This window comes from Mirounga leonina, unplaced genomic scaffold, assembly GCF_011800145.1.
Source record: "Mirounga leonina isolate KUSES-001 unplaced genomic scaffold, KU_Mleo_1.0 Mir_127, whole genome shotgun sequence".
NCBI lineage: Eukaryota > Metazoa > Chordata > Mammalia > Carnivora > Phocidae > Mirounga > Mirounga leonina.
The window spans coordinates 58,074,343-58,091,625 of NW_023270316.1; the positions used below are offsets into that span (position 1 = coordinate 58,074,343).

At 34.9% G+C, this 17,283-nt stretch overlaps 1 pseudogene; it reads left to right on the forward strand.

Moving 5' to 3' along the window:
* Window positions 1-14,998, forward strand: part of LOC118009440 — a 16,645-nt pseudogene extending 1,647 nt beyond the window's left edge.
* Window positions 14,999-17,283: the final 2,285 nt, after the last annotated feature.

A 17,283-nucleotide genomic window follows, 5' to 3' on the forward strand; every position in this document is an offset into this window, starting at 1 on the left:
TCTTTCTTTCTTTCTTTCTTTCTTTCTTTCTTTCTTTCTTTCCTTCTTTCTTCTTTTTTTTGCCTGCACAGCACATTTGGTTGCAGCACCCATTTCTCTTGGGGAATGCTTTCCCAATTCCATACAGTCTGGATGGGACTATCAATCATACTGCCCATTACCCTCTGGCTGTGGGGTGGTCACACGACCTACTCATGGTTCATTATAAGCTTGGTATGCTGATTAATCTAGGAATGGACACACAATAGGAATAGAGTTTTCCTCTGGATTGAGACACAAATGTGAAGGACCAATTGCTTTTCTGCTGGGGTTGCTGTGCTGGGAAAATGTGAATCTGGTGCTGTCAGTGAATGTCTTCTTGAGCTGCATGGAGGAAACCTGTCTTTAGTGGAAAGGAAAAGAGACCAACAGACAGAAGTAAGCAGATGCAAATGTAGAAATGAAGAGAGATAGAGATGAGGAGGCGGTGAAGAGAAGGAAATGAAAAAACAATATTTATTATGCCTAAATCCAAATTCATCCCTGGCCTTCCCAGTTTGATAAGCCACCTTACTTTCTCCTTCAGTCTTCCTGTCTCTCTCTTCCTTGAGTTAACTTCTCTTGGGTTTCTGAACTTGCAAGTGACAGAATACAAATTGCCATCTATCACTGACTCATCTTTGAGCCCGATCATGAGTCTATGCATACAAACCCTTGTGAACAATGTAGTTTTCTAAATATTTCATAGAAGAGAAAAAAAGGAGGAGGCTGACAAGATATATCCACAGCACACAGCCAACAAACAGTCATAGGGGTTCCTTGTCTCTCCATTCCTAATCGAGGTGGTTCCCTTCTGATTCTCCCACCTCACAACCTCCAGCTCCTTTGGTTCCTTCTGTTACGTGGAACAATTTAACTATCATTTTTTATCACTTGAGTATTTTCTTGAGGTTCTGATTTCTATCCCAAGTACTTTTTCTTTAAAACTAAAACCAATGTATCTATTTTATTTTAAATATTAGTTGGTCTCAAACTGTAATTCTTAAGGCATGACTTCCTGGTTCAGTGGAATGGAGTATGTGATTCACACCCCCTGTATGCCCAAAGCAAGCCACTAGCAATTGCTGCCATGAAAACAGTGAAAGTGCTCAAACATTTGTAAATGAAGAGAAAGGAACCAGAGATAGAGATGCTTGGGTCATTCCTTAGGCCAAGCTTTGATCAGTTTACCAACTCAGCTACATGCAAGGAAGAAATGGAGTAGATCATCCAAGAAAGGGCTACATCCATGCACCCATGCATGAAGTCTTTTATTGCCCAGTGGTTCTGCCCAAGAGTAATCATGACCCAGGATTAGTTCTGGAATCAAATTAGTATTCCCTCAATTGGAGGAGAAGAGGAAAGGATGAAGACAGTATGACAGAAGCTACTGGTTGTCCCCACAATATCAGTTCTCTTCTTCTTCAGTAATAAAAGCCCTCAAATTTAGATGGGTTCTGGCCACCTAGAATAAAAGCTATATTTCCCGGCTGCCCTTGAAGCTATGTGTGGTGTATGGCTAAGTGCTAGACAATGAGATGTAAGGTGATAGGTGTCCTGAAAGTGTCCTTAGAGGTGAGGGGGATATGCCTCCTCCTCCAATTTTCCTCCTTCTTGTTGGCCAGCATGCAGATATGATTGCAAGATCTGGAGTAACCTCTTGGGCCACAGGTAGAAGTCACATGTTTAAGGTGGCAGAGCAACAAGTTAGAAGGAGTCTGAGTCTCTGATAATTGTAGAGTTGCCATAACAGCCTCTCTCTTATGAATCCTCTGCTCATGGTAGCTGAACCTATTTTAACTGATACCAATAGAGATGTCACCTACTTTATTGAGGTAATATCAAGAAGGCCCTGAACTCTATTCTAAGAAATGTAGATTTTTTTTAATATATGATGAGGAACAAATAATGGATTTTTAGATATGAAGAAAAATTCATTCACATTTGTAGTACTCTTGCATTTTCCCTTTACATCACTAAGAACTAGAGCACAACTTTTAAAATTTCATGCATAGATCATTAACCACATGAGCAAAGAAAAGAAAGGGAATAATAGAGGTGAATTTGCCAGTCTTAATCTTCCCTTAAGACAAGTTTAGTATTGATATGATATACATAGGAATTTCTAAGAAATGAGTGGACAGTGTTGGAATAAAATTTTCAGTTAATAACATCTATTTTTTTTTCTAGCTCTGGAGATTTACTCGTCTTCTGCATAAAATTATTTACTCTTTTCTTTTTGGATTAATAATCAGTAACGGATCACTAGTAAGTAAGAAATAAATTAAAATTATATAAGAAACTAGGATGGTACAATGGACATTTGTAATTTTTGGCTACCCAAGTTTCATCCTCTGGTTCTAACAGCACTGTGGTTTCCTGTAGAGGAACTTTCACTTTCAATATGAGTGTAAAAGGATATGGTCTTCAACAAGTCCTTCTGTCATTATCAAAAAGTTCTGAATTTTTAAAACCCTTCTAGTTGTTATTATTTGTAGATACTCTGTCTTAAAGAAGTTGATTTTTGCCTGCGTGTGTTTGTGATCATACCATATATATGACAGCATGGATTTTCCCCTCAATATTTTTGAGATTTATCCATGGTGAATCATTTTGATCTAATTCATTTTATTTATTTATTTATTTATTTATTTATTTATTTATTTATTTTATTATGTCCAATTAGCCAACATATAGTACATCATTAATTTTTGATGTAGTGTTCAACGATTCATTAGTTGTGTATAACATCCAGTGCTCATCACATCATGTACTCTCCCTAATACCTCACCCAGTTACCCTATCTCCCCACTCCTCTCCCTTCTGTAACCCTGTTTGTTTCCCAGAGTCCAGAGTCTCTTATGGTTTTTCTCCCTCTCTGAATTCTTCCCATTTAGTTTTCCCTCCCATCCGCTATGGTCCTTCATGCTATTCCTTATATTCCACATATGAGTGAAACTATATGATAATTGTCTTTCTCTGCTTGACTTATTTCACTGAGCATAATCCCCTCCAGTTCCGTCCATGTCGATGCAAATGGTAGGTATTCATCCTTTCTGATGGCTGAGTAATATTCCATTGTATATATGAACCACATCTTCTTTATCCATCCATCTGTTGAAGGACATCTTGGCGCCTTCCACAGTTTGGCTATTGTGGACATTGCTACGATGAACATTGGGGTGCGTGTGCCCCTTCTTTTCACTACATCTGTATCTTTGAGGTAAATACCTAGTAGCCCAGAAATGGACCCTCAACTCTATGGTCAACTAATCTTCGACAAAGCAGGAAAGACTATCCAGTGGAAAAAAAGACAGTCTCTTCAATAAATGGTGCTGGGAAAATTGGACAGCCACATGCAGAAGAATGAAACTGGACCATTTTCTTACACCATAAACTCAAAATGGATGAAAGACCTAAATGTGAGATAGGAATCCATCAAAATCCTAGAGGAGAACACAGGCAGTAACTTCTTCAACATCAACCACAGCAATTTCTTGCAAGACACGTCTCTAAAGCAAGGGAAACAAAAGCAAAAATGAACTATTGGGACTTCATCAAGATAAAAAAACTTCTGCACAGCAAAGGAAACAGTCAACAAAACTAAAAGGCAACTCACGGAATGAGAGAAGATATTTGCAAATGACACTACAGATAAAGGGCTGATATCCAAGATCTATAAAGAACTTCTCAAACTCAAGACCCAAAAAACAAATAATGCAGTCAAGAAATGGGAAGAAGACATGAACAGACGCTTCTCCAAAGAAGACATAAAAATGGCTAAGAGACACATGAAAAGATGCTCCACATCACTAGCTACCAGGGAAATACAAATCAATACCACCTTAAACCAGTCAGAATGGCAAAAATTAACAAGACAGAGAACAACAAATGTTGGTGAGGATGCAGAGAAAGGGGAACCCTCTTACACTGTTGGTGGGAATGCAAGTTGGTACAGCCACTCTGGAAAACAGTATGGAGGTTCCTCGAGATGTTAAAAGTAGATCTACCTTATGACCCAGCAATTGCACTACTAGTTCATTCATTTTAGCTCCTATATAATATTCAGTTTTATAAATTTATTAGACTGAACCATATCAAAATGGCTGAATAGCAGCAATTTCATATGGCTCAGCCAAATACCACAATTATCTATTTTCCAATTGATGAACATTTAAATTATGTTTAATATTTCATTATTGCAAGCCATGATGTAATGAAAATCCAATTATATATCTCCTTAAGTACAAGGGCAAAAGTTTCTCTAAGCTATCTATTGAAGAGTAGAATTGCTAGGTCTTAGGGTATGCACAACTTCTGTTTTATCAGATAATATCAAATTATTTCTCAAAGTGTTTGCATCAATTTCCACTTACCAGCACTGTATGAGAATTTTCTCAACCTGACCAACACTCAGCATCATCACGAATCTTGCCAATTTGATGGACCTGAAAAGATATTTCCTTGTTTTAATTTGCATTTCCTTGATTACTAACCAGTTTGTATTTATATTTTATATTATTTTTTAATATTTATATTAATTGGCCTTTCAGGTCTTCATTTCCTTGAATTTACTCTTTATATTATTCACAGTTATTTAACAGTTATTGGCTTTTTTCTCTTGATTTCTAGAAGTTCTTCAAATAATTTGACTACTGAATCATTGTTAAATATATGCATTGTGAGTATCTTCTCCAAATCCCTGGCCTGTCTTTCAATATCTTTTGTTTTACAGAGGTTTTAAATTTGAAAACACTCTAATTATATTTCCTTTGTGATTTGTGCTTTTCAAATCATGTATAGGAATTCATTCTACCTTGTGGTCATAAAGATATTCTTCTACATTATCTCTTCCAAGTCTTGAAGTTTTGCTCTTCACATTTGAGCCTTTAATCCATCTAGAGTTAAGCTTGTATATGGTACAAGATGAAGGTCTAACCTTTTCCCTCCATATGGTAACACATTGTTCCTGCATCATTTATTGAATAGACATCTTATTACACTGAGTTGTAATCCCACTTCTGTCATGTACCAAATGTCCATACTTGCAAGCCCTTTTTCTGGATCTTTTTTTTCCTGGTTAGTTGGTCTGTTTTTCTGTCCCTTTGCCAATGCCACATTGTTTTACTTTATTTAGTTTTATAGTAAATATTGCTATCCAGAAAGATATCTTTCTATGTATTTTTTCTCCTGTCTTATATTTTTTTCTTTCAAAATTTTCTTAGCTATTCTTGGCCCTTCCCTGTTTACTTGAAGTTTAGGCTCAGCTTGTTAAAGCCCAAGGTAAAGTCCCCTGAAAATTTTTTTGGATTTCCATTGAATTTGTAGATTAATTTGGGGGAAGAACTAACATTTGTGTGATCCTGAGTCTTCCCAACCATGAGCACAGTCTTTTTCCCCATTTAGTTAGGCCTTCTTTTATGTTACTATGTAATACTTTATGTTTTCATATATCTCGTGTTAGTTGTATTCTAAGGTTGCTTTTATAAATGGAATAATTTTTAAAAATTACATTCTAATTGGTCATTGCTAGTGCACTAGGATACCACTGAATTTTTAATATTGCTCTTGTAACACACCACCTTACTAAACTCTTTGTAGATTCTCTTGGATATACTGTATAGACAATCCAAATCTCTGGAAATGATTTTTTCCCTTGCATTTCATTTATCTTTCTCATTTCTATCTCTGGCTAAGATCTCTAGAACCAAGTTGAATGGAACTAGTAATGGTAACATACTTGTCATGTTCCTGACTTGAAACAAAATGCTCTGTTTCACTATCAGGTATGATATTTGTAGTACGTTTTTGATAAATACCTTTTATCAGTTGAAAAGTTCCCTTCTCACCTTAATTTCTGAGGTGTTCTTTTTGATTACTTAAAAATTGTTAATAAATATTGAATTTTATTAAATTTTGGGTATCATATATTGAGATTATATATTTTAAAAAATTTATTAATATAGCAAATTACATTAATAGGATTTCATGACTTACACCATCCTTATATTCCTGGAATAGCCCCTAGTCATGTTAATTTTTTATACACATTGCTGAATTCAGTTTGCTAATTTTTTATTTGGGATATTTGCATCCATATTCATATCTAAGCTTACACACAAATCTTCCTTCTTATACTTTCTTGCCTATTTCTGATTTGGGAAAAGATTCTTCTTTTTTTATTATATGAAACATTTTGTATTAGAAAAGAGTTACTTGCTTCTTTTTTTCTTTTTAAGATTTTATTTATTTATTTGACAGAGAGACACAGTGAGAGAGGGAACACAAGCAGGGGGAGCTGGAGAGGGAGAAGCAGGCTTCCCGCGGGGCTCGATGCGGGGCTCCGAAGCGAGGCTCGAAACCAGGACCCTGGGATCATGACCTGAGCCGAAGGCAGACGCTTAATGACTGAGCCACCCAGGCGCCCCAAGAGTTACTTGCTTCTTTTTTTTTTTTTTTAAGATTTATTTATTTATTTGAGAGAGAGAGCATGAGAGGGGGAGAGTCAGAGGGAGAAGCCGACTCCCCACTGAGCAGGGAGCCCGATGCAGGACTGATTCCAGGACTCCAGGATCATGACCTGAGCTGAAGGCAGTCGCTTAACCAACTGAGCCACCCAGGCGCCCGAGTTACTTGCTTCTTAAAAAGTGTTGGTAAAACTTGTTTGTAAAATCTTCTGGACATGAGACTTTCTTGGTGTATAAATTTTTGACTTCTGATTTAATTTCTTCAACAGATATGATCTGGATTGATAGTAATTTAGTATGCATGGTAAGTCTTTATCAGTTATTTTTAACAATTGTCTGTTTGGACTTATGAGTTGTCCTTTGGTTTTACTGCTGCTTGTCCTATATCAAATTGCCGAATATTTTAAAATATTACTTCTGGGTGTAGATCTATTCCACTTTTTTTTTTCTTCTTGATTCAATTTAGATGACTTACATTTAAAATAAAGCTCTCTATTTGATCTAAATTTTTAAAATGTATTATTATAAAGTTTTTAAAAATATAGTTAAATTAAAAAAATCTTTATAGTAGTTCTTTCATTTCTAATATGGTTTCTTTGTGCCTTCTTTTTTTCTTGATCAGTTTGGCCAGAGGTTTGCTTAGACTTTATTAGTCTTTACATAGTTCTAATTTAAAGGGGTTTACTCTGTTTTGTTTTTTTTTTTCTAACTTTTGACTGAACACTTAGTTCATTTATTTTCAATATTTTTTAAAAATGTAGACAATTAAGACTGTACATTTGCCTTAAGTATCACTAGCTATATCTCACAGGTTTTAAAAGGCAATAACATCATTCAGGTCTAAACACATCTTAAATTTAATCATGAATCTTTTCTTTTCAGGCTACTTTTTTTTCCTTTTTTTTAATTTAAATTCAATTATCCAACGTGTAATTCGTCATTAGTTTTTGATATAACGTTCACCAATTCATTAGTTGCATATAACACCCAGTGGGTATAATACCCAGGCTTATCACAACACGTGCCCTCCTTAATGTTTTCAGGCTACTTTTAAGTTTTGGTTTCTAATTTTATTGCTTTGTAGTCAATGTAGTCCATATGCTAGTGAACATTTGTACTTTTTAAGACTTCCTTTATGGCCCACCTAAGTGTTTGGTTTTGTAAATTCTTTATGTGTGTTCAGAACTTTAGTTGTTGGGGGCAATTTCTCATGTACTCTTATATTAAGCCTTTCAATATTATTGTTCACATTTTCTAACTTTTTTGAATCATTTATTTTTGTCTTCTCTTTCACAGATTCTGATATTTTATCAAATTTTCCTTTTAAAAAAATATGTTCTGAAGGGCGCCTGGGTGGCTCAGTTGGTTAAGCGACTGCCTTCGGCTCAGGTCATGATCCTGGAGTCCCTGGATCGAGTCCCGCATCGGGCTTCCTGCTCGACAGGGAGTCTGCTCTGTCCTCTGACCCTACCCCTCTCAGGTGTTCTCTCTCTCTCATTCTCTCTCTCTCAAATAAATAAATAAAATCTTAAAAAAAAATATGTTCTTAAGGTTATGTTGTTCATTATGTACAGAGTCAAGATTGTTATCTCTTCTGATAAATTATTTCTTTCTATCACTAAGTACCAATCCTCTTTATCATTAAAACTAAAGTTTGAATTAAAGTCTCTTTTGTCTGATGTTGCTATAACTACATCTCCTTTGTTTTGCTTAGTATTTGCTTGGTATATCTGTCTGTCTTTTTCTTCCTCTTACTTTTGACCTTTCTGTGTCCTTACGATTTGAGTGTGTTCCTTACAAAAAACATAGAACTGGATTTTAAATGTTTTCCTCAGTGAAACTCTGGTCTTTAATAAGCTAGTTTAGGGGTGCCTGGGTGGCTTAGTCCATTAAGCATCCAACTCTTGATTTCGGCCCGGGTTATGATCTCAGGATCCTGGGATCTAGCCCCACATCAGACTCTGTGCTCAGTGGAGAGTCTGCTTGAGGATTCTCTCTCCCTCTGCCCCTCCCCTTACTCATGCGCTTTCTCTCTCTCAAATAAATAAATAAATCTTTTGAAAAATAAGCTGGTTTAAACCACTGTATGTATTCTAAGTACTGACATATTTGGTTTTATTTCTGCTGTCTTATTTTGTTTTGTATTTACCTTGCTTTGCTTTTGTACTCTCCTATTACTATCACTTTTCTCTAATATTGGATGCTTTCTTGGTCCTTCAACATTTTAATTGTTTTATTGATTACCTTAAGTTTTTAGCACACATAATTGACCTAATAAACTCTGAAGTTGTAATAATCTGTTTAATTGAACTATGCCTCTCAGTATTCATGCTCTTATGCAGTGCCCATCCCTTGATTCTGGGCTTATCTTTAACCAACTGAATATGGCAGAAGTGATGCTATGTTAGGTCACAATCTAAGATTTTAAAAGGTCTGGTAGCTTCTACTTTTATACTCTCAGGAACCCTGAGCTTACATGTAAGAAGTCTGGCTGTCCTGCTGGAAAGCCACATGCAAAGACCATTTGGAAAAGCCCATGGAGGGCCAGAAGCCTTGAGATTATGCAGAAGAGAACTGAGGAAATGCGCTGACAGTGGGAATCGAGGTCCCAGCATGTGACCCCAGTTGAGTGGTCCAGCCAGCACCAGGTGGTTGAGCCATACCAGTACAGATACTGGACAAGTGAATGAAAAAAAAAAATATCTAGCCACAGAACTGTGAGCAAATAAAATGATTGTTGTTTTAAGCCTCTGATACTTGAGGTATATTGCTACACAACAACAGATAACTGAAATGTTAATGAAATCTTAATCCTCATACTGAATTACATACCATTCTTATGCTTTAATTCCAGTTTTCTCCCTGCTTGCCAATCTTTCATGCTGTGATCTTTTTATGGTTCTATATCCCTTTCAAACATCTCAGAATTAGTCATTTTTTATCATGTTTATAGTTAATCATTCATGGATATACCAACATGCTACCTGTCTCTTTGATTCTTGCATCCCCATAGTCCAATTTTTTTCTGATGTAATTACATCCCTTAGTTGATCACTCAGTAACAACCTGTGAGTAGTAAGCTCAATTTTTATTAGTTTCAAAGCCTCTTCACTTTGTCCTTATCTTTAAATGATAGTTTAGGTTGATATAAAATTATATATTGGCATTTATTTTTCTCTTAGTACTTTGAAGATAATACACTATTGTCATCTGGTTTCTATTGTTGCTATTGAGTCACACGCTATGAGTTTAAATTTCATTTCTTCTTTAGAATATGTATTTCTTTTCAGGTCATTTTAACTTTTTTCTTATTACTCTTCTTATTATGCCAATCTACTATAATGTAGGAAATTACCTTTTTTTCCACCTCAGAACTCATACTTTCACAGCTTGAGGGTTCTTTCATCAACTCAGTCCTTTTTAATTCCAAAATGGTATTCTTTTCACCTAATCGGGTTTTTAATACACAGTACCCACATTTTATGGATGGTATGCCACTATAGAGATTTTGCATTATTCACAGTTCATGTAAGTCAAGACTAATCCTTGCCACAACCTGAAATGATCTTAGAAATAGGAAAAAAAACCAACATGAATTCTTTTAAAAAGTAAATTCAGTTAAGGAGAACTGTTTGTTAGATGTGAAACTGTTACATGTTTCACAAAATATGAATGGTCTCTTCAGTCTAAGATTTCATGAAGAAGTCTTTTTTCAGGTTGAAAAATAGTTTCTAGGGCGCCTGGGTGGCTCAGTTGGTTAAGCGACTGCCTTTGGCTCAGGTCATGATCCTGGAGTCCCAGGATCGAGTCCCACATCGGGCTCCCTGCTCAGCAGGGAGTCTGCCTCTCTCTCTGACCCTCCCCCCTCTCATGCTCTCTATCTCATTCTCTCTCTCAAATAAATAAATAAAATCTTAAAAAAAAAATAGTTTCTAGGTTTTGATCATCCCATTCACTTTTAGATTTCTTGGAAATTAAAAAAAAGCAGAGACTATTTTAGTAATTGTTAATGTTTATTTCTCATAAAATACTAAAAAATATTTAGTCCTCAAAGTCCTTTGCTTGCTGAATTCATGAACTAGTATCTGAACAGATTAACAACTAGCCTAGATTTTCTGATTCAAAATGCTTTACTACCCCTTTTTAGGTATTGACAGAACTACTAAAGTGAAAATCATCAAGAATATAGAATATATGAGAAACTCAGTCAAATAACAGGATCTAATTGACATATATAGAACATTCCACAAAATAACAGAAAACACATTTTTCTTTTTCAGGCAACATGGGACATTCACAAGATAGACCATATCGTAGACAGTAATAACAATAACAACAGCAACAATAGTAATACCTCAACAAATTTAAAAGAATTAAAATCATACAGATTCTTTTCTCTGCCCATAATGGAATCAAACTAAAAATCAATAATTGAAAAACAACAGGAAAATACCTAAACACATAAGAATGAAATGATATACTTCTAAATAATTTATGGGTCAGAGAGAAATTCTCAAAGGAAAGAAATACATAGAGCTGAGTGAAATGAAAATACAACATATCAATATATGTGGGATGCAGCTAAAGGAGTCCTGAGAAGGAAATTTCTAACACTAGAGGCTTACAATACAAATCAAGAAAGTTCTCAAATCAATATTTTAAGTTTTTACGCCAAGGAACTAGGAAAGGAGATGAAAATAAACCCAAAGCAAGCAGAAGGAATACAATAATTAAAATATAAGCAAAAGTCAATGGAATAGAAAAACAATAAAGAAAATCAATGAAACCAAAAGCTGAATCTTTGAAAAAAAATCAATAAAATTTACAAACTTCTAGCAAGACTGACCAAAATAAAAAAAAAGACACAAATTACCAAAATCAGAAATAAAATAACAGATATCATTCCTTATCTTTTAACTATTAAAAAGTTAATAAAGGACTACTAAAACAACTTTATGTTTATAAATTTGACAACTTAAATAAATGGATCAATTTCTTGAACAGCACAAACTACTAAATCTCAACCAAGATAAAATAGATAATTTGAATTGCTATAAACATTACAGAAATTGAATTCATAATTTAAAAGATCCTGAAAAGTCTCCAGGCCCAGATGTTTTCACAGCAGGATTCTAACAAAATATCTAAAGAAGAATTAATACCAATTTTATATAATCCCTTCCAGAAAACAGAAGAAGTAGAAATACTTTCCAACTCCTTTTATGAGACTAGTATTACCCTGACATTAAAACCTGACCAAGACAATAATTTTAAAAAAGAAAGAAAAAAGAAATTTATACCAATATTGTTCATAAACTTAGACATTAAAGTCCTTAACAAAATCTAAGCAAACTGAAATCCAATAGTGTATAAAGAAATTATACACCATGACCAATTGGGACTTATTCCAGGAAAGGAAGTTTGGTTCAACGTTCCAAATCAATCAATGGTATGTCAATAGGTTAAGGAAAAAAAAGTGTGTGATCATATCAATTCATATAGAAAAATCACTTGACAAAATCCAACACCAATTAATTCTAAAACAAAACAAAATAAAACAAAACAGCATGAAAAATCTGGCTCTCAGCAAGTTAGGAATAAAGGGAAATAACCCCAATTTGGTAAAGAACATCTGTAAAAAACTACAGCTCACATCATAGAATTCTCAAAACTCAACACTAAAATACAAGAGGAACAAAAATGGACAAAAGCTGTGAAGAAACATTTTATTGAAGAGGTCATATAATTGGCAAGTAAGTATATGAGAAGATGTTTGTCTTCACTTGCCATTTGGGAAATTCAAATTAAGACCATGATGAGATATCACTGTGCAGCAATCAGAATGACTAGAATAAAAATAATGACAAAACCAGGTGCTGGCAAGGATGAAAAGAATATGGATCACTCCTACATTGTTGGTGGGAATATAAAATAGTATAGCTACTCTGAAAACAGTGGCATTTTCTTATAAGACTAACTAGCACAATTACCATATGATCTAGCAACTGCACTCTTGGGCAAAGAAATGAAAACCTGTAAGTTGTTCATAGCAGTGTTCTGTAATAGTTAAAAGCTGGAAACAACCTAGATGTCCTTTATCAGGTAAATGATTAAATAAACTGTGGTTCATATAGACCATGGAATACTACTTAACAATGAAAAAGGATGAACTATTGACATACATAATAACTTGGATGAATATCCCAGGAATTATGCTAAGTGAAAGGAGCCAGTTTAAAAGGTTACATACTGTATGACTCCTTTATGAAAGATTTTGAAATGACAAAATTTTAGAAATGGAAAACAGATTAGTGGTTGCCACGAATTAAGAATGGAGGGATGGAATGTTCTTATAAAAAGGCAATAGGAGAGATCCTGTGGTAGTGGAATGTTATATATGCTGACTGTGCTGATGGGTATATGAACCTGCATATGTGATAAAACTGCATAGATCTAAATACTCACAGATATGTACATACTCTGGAGAAATATGAATAAGATGGGTGCAAAGTGTTACCCTTGAAGTTGAAGGTATAAAAAATTCAATTAAAAAATGCTTTACTAAATAATCTAAATTTCCTTAGTTTTTCTACTAAAGTTCCATTCTTTATCCTTTACCTGATTTACTGGATACAATTACAAGATAAACTTTATTTTGTAGTTTAGTTCTCCAAGAGGAGAGAAAATGGTAGGATGGATAAACATTCCCAACTAACAAACAGTTAACAGATCATTCTTGGTTCTAGTGTTTTTGCAACTGAGTCAGTCATATTAAGGATCATCTTCTTTAATTAAAGGAGCAGAGCTATAAAGAAGACACTTGGCTTGGATGTGGGCAGGCAGTACTTTATTTGATAATAAAGTGGTTAAGACCTTCTGTTTTTAGAGTTCATGTTATGCATGGCATCACAGAATTGAAAAGACATATCTCTTCAGGTCTATCTGTTCTATCTTCCTACCACTGCAGAATTGTTCTCTCTGCTACACTCATAATAAATGATGATTACTATTATTAATACTAATAGCCCCAACAACATGATAGAGTATAATGGCTCTAGCGATTATACTGAGAAGTTTGATAGGAGTTATTTTCCTGAGCTCATCCTAAAATTTCTTCTTGCTCAATATTATCTTGTTATTTCTATTTATTTATGCCTTAAAATACCCTACCCATTACTTCTCCTATAATTAGAAGATCACTGGAATGAGGCTCTTTCATTTTGGTTTTCTCTTCACTGCCTGCAGCATTGTGGGCACTCTGTAAATACTGTTCCACTTTTGATGTTGACATCTTCAAATGGAGACAGGTGGCTTCACAAGTTAGGACAGTTGCATCAACCAGGATTAATTTGATAATTTGCTTCAAGCTCATTACAGCTTTGGCTCTTCTCCAAGCACCTTGATTTTTGAAAGATTATTGCCGATAACCCAGGCTGCCTCATTCCTTTAAGACTTCCAACCCAAAGTGCTTAGGAATTTTTATGATTCCATTGTTCATAATGATATTTAGTTTTTAAAAATACATAAAGTCAAGACAAGGTGGGCATTTGTCAATTAAATGTTGGTAATTATTGATATTCTATTTTCTGGTTTATTTTTATTCTATAACAGAGATCCATAACAGATTAGCATCTGAATTGGTGAATTTCCAAGCTCTTAAGCAGAAGACTGAAGTGCATAAAAAAATTAAGCAGTGATTGCACCATTTATTGCCGCAATGTTTTTGAAAAAGGAAGTAAGTGACTGAGAGACACAAACAACCTAAGAAACTTACAGAAAACACATCTAGATTACAATAACAGGACCTGAAAAGACCATATTTTCTACAGTGCTTGTCAGAATAGTGAGCTTAAGGAAAGTGTTTAGTGGGTGTTCATTGAAATGGATTTACCAAACAAATCTATACACATAAATTTGTACACACAAATCTGTTGTTGAAAGCAAATCTATAATGCTGCTGCTGATAAATCAGACAACAAATCTCATGCAAATAGAATTTATGTTGACCAGCACACCAAGGAACAAGGTCGTGAAAAGAGGAGGACTTGGTGGTGCTGCCATTTCTACGGTCTTAGGGCTCTGCCCCTTTCGCGGAACTTCCAACAGCACCACGTTGGGACAGAGCATCCGGAGGTTCACAACCTCTGTGGTCCGTAGGAGCCAATATGAGGAGGGAAGAATTTGCCATTTTCAGTGGAAAACAAATGGCGATTACTACTTATGATGACTTTGTACTTTGGATCTGGATTTGCTGCACTTTTTTTTACAGTAAGACATCAACTGCTTAAGAAATAAGGATGTTTTCAATGGATCGTGGATCACCACATCATATTGTATGGTGACTAACATAATAAAATAAAATAAAATTTTAAAAAAGGATGTTTTAATTAATCCATCAAACAGATGTGAAAAGGAACATTTTAAGAGGTGCAGTCTCTTTGAAAAATGGATCAAACTCTTGAATTCAAAATACTCAATATGTTTGTAAATAAACTTATGGCATGGATCCTTAATGCCTCTTCTCTGAAACATGGAATGTAATAATTGTGCTTATTTTTTTATGTGGGAAATATTCCAGGATTAGTTTGTTTGGTCAAATTAGTGTGTGATTTAGCCTGTTTCTTGTTTTTAGATTTTGAAGTTTTATTTAATTTTTGATTACTAGGTCAGGACCTTATTGGTAATTTATGTTATTAAAAATGCAAACTTGAAAAAAAAAAAAAGAATTTATGTTGACCAGTGTCTTCCTCCTTGAATGTTACCTTTTAGAAAAAGTGATGTACCCTCATTTGAGATATTTAGTACCTTATCTGTAGGAAGTTCCACTGACCTCAGAGGAAGAGAAAGAGAAAATGCCCACAAGAGAGATCCAATAAGAGGCAGTGAGAAAGGGATCTGAGCCACAGAAATTGTTCTCCACAAGAAGTGTGGCTTCACATTTGGACAGCCTGGAGGTTCTGGGTGTGGGTTTCTGTTCCACCATGTAGTCAACCTCGTGGCCCCAAGCTGCAGACTCAAACTCAATACAATTTCTCCAACTAAATAATTTGTACCAAACTTAAAGCATGACAAGCAAATTAAGGTTTTACTATATGCTCAAACTTGGACAAAGTATAGGAAAACAAATTTTTAAATGGTTTGTTACCTGCAGTAATACGAAAAGGAACCTAATGATAATTAGGTTAACGGAAGATGCAAATGAAGGCTCTTGACCACTATTTCTGTCCTCTAATGTAACTTAGATATTAGGAAATGCCATTTTCCATCTCTATCTAGAAGGACAGGCCTATTAACCACAATGGTCTCTTTGCCTTAGATTCTTTGCATTAGATCTCCTTCTCAGTGGTATCTCAACTCGGGATTGCTGAAACCAACTTATACAACTCAATAGAAAAAAACAAACAATCCAATTGAAAAATGGGCAGAGGAGCTGAACAGACATTTTTCCAAAGACATCCAAATGGCCAATTGGTATATTAAAAGGTGCTCATCATCACTAATCACGGAAATGTAAGTCAAAACTACAATGAAAAATCACTTCACCTGTTAGAATGGCTATTATCAGAAGACAAGAAATAAAGTATTGGCGAGGATATGGAGAAAAGGGAACACTTGTGCCCTATTGGTGGGAATGTATATTGATGCACCTACTATAGAAAAAGTGTGGAGGTTCCTCAAAAATTTAGAACTAACATATGATCCAGCATTGCCACTTCAGGGCATTTAATCAAAGGAAATGAAATTACTACCTTGAAAAGAGCCCTGCCCTCCCATGTTCATTGCAACATTATTTACAATGGCTGAGACATAAAAACAATCTTAATCCATTGATAGATGAATGGATAAAGAAAATATGGTATATACACACACACACGCAGATGGACTATTTTTCAGCCATAAAAGGAGGAAATTCTGCCATTTACAACAACACAGATCTTGAGGGCATTTTACTAAGTGAAATAAGTCAGACAGGGAAAGACAAATACTGTATGGTCTCACAAATATGTGGAATCTAATAAAACTGAATTCAAAGAGGGGCACCGGGTGGTTCAGTTGGTTAAACGTCTGCCTTTGGCTTGGGTCATGATCCCAGGGTCCTGGGATTGAGCCCCACATTGGGAATCCCTGCTCAGCGGGGAGCCTGCTTCTTCCTCTCCCTCTGCCTTCCACCTGCTTGTGGTCTCTTTCTCGCTCTCTCTCTCTCAAATAAATAAATAAAATCTAAAAAAAAAAAAAAAAAAAAACTGAATTCAAAGATACAAAGAACAGATTGGTGGTTACCAGAAGCTAAGGATAGGTGGATAGGTGAAATGGGTAAAGATGGTAAAATGGTATAAACTTTCGGTTATAAGATAAATCCTGGGAATGTAATGTACACCTTGGTGACTATAGTTAACAAAACTGTATATTTGAGAGTTGCTGCGAGAGTAGATCTTAAAAGTTCTCCTCACAATAAAAAATATTTGTAACTATGTGATTTGGTTGATGTTAACTAAACTTATGGAGGTTATAATTTTGCAATATGTACGTACATCAAATCATGTTGTACACCTTGGACTAATACGGTATTATATATAAATTATATCTCAATGAAACTAGAAAGAAAAAGATTGCTGAAACCAAGAGCAACCGGCAGAAAACATTTTATTACCAGCAATACTTGATTGCATTCTCCATTGGCCAAACTGCTATCTATTCTTCAATGAAATCAGAAAATGTTAAACTTGATTCCCGTCTTCTGAGTCCCTCACAGAACTGACTTGTACCTAATAGTTCAATGTTCCCAGAAATCATGGTT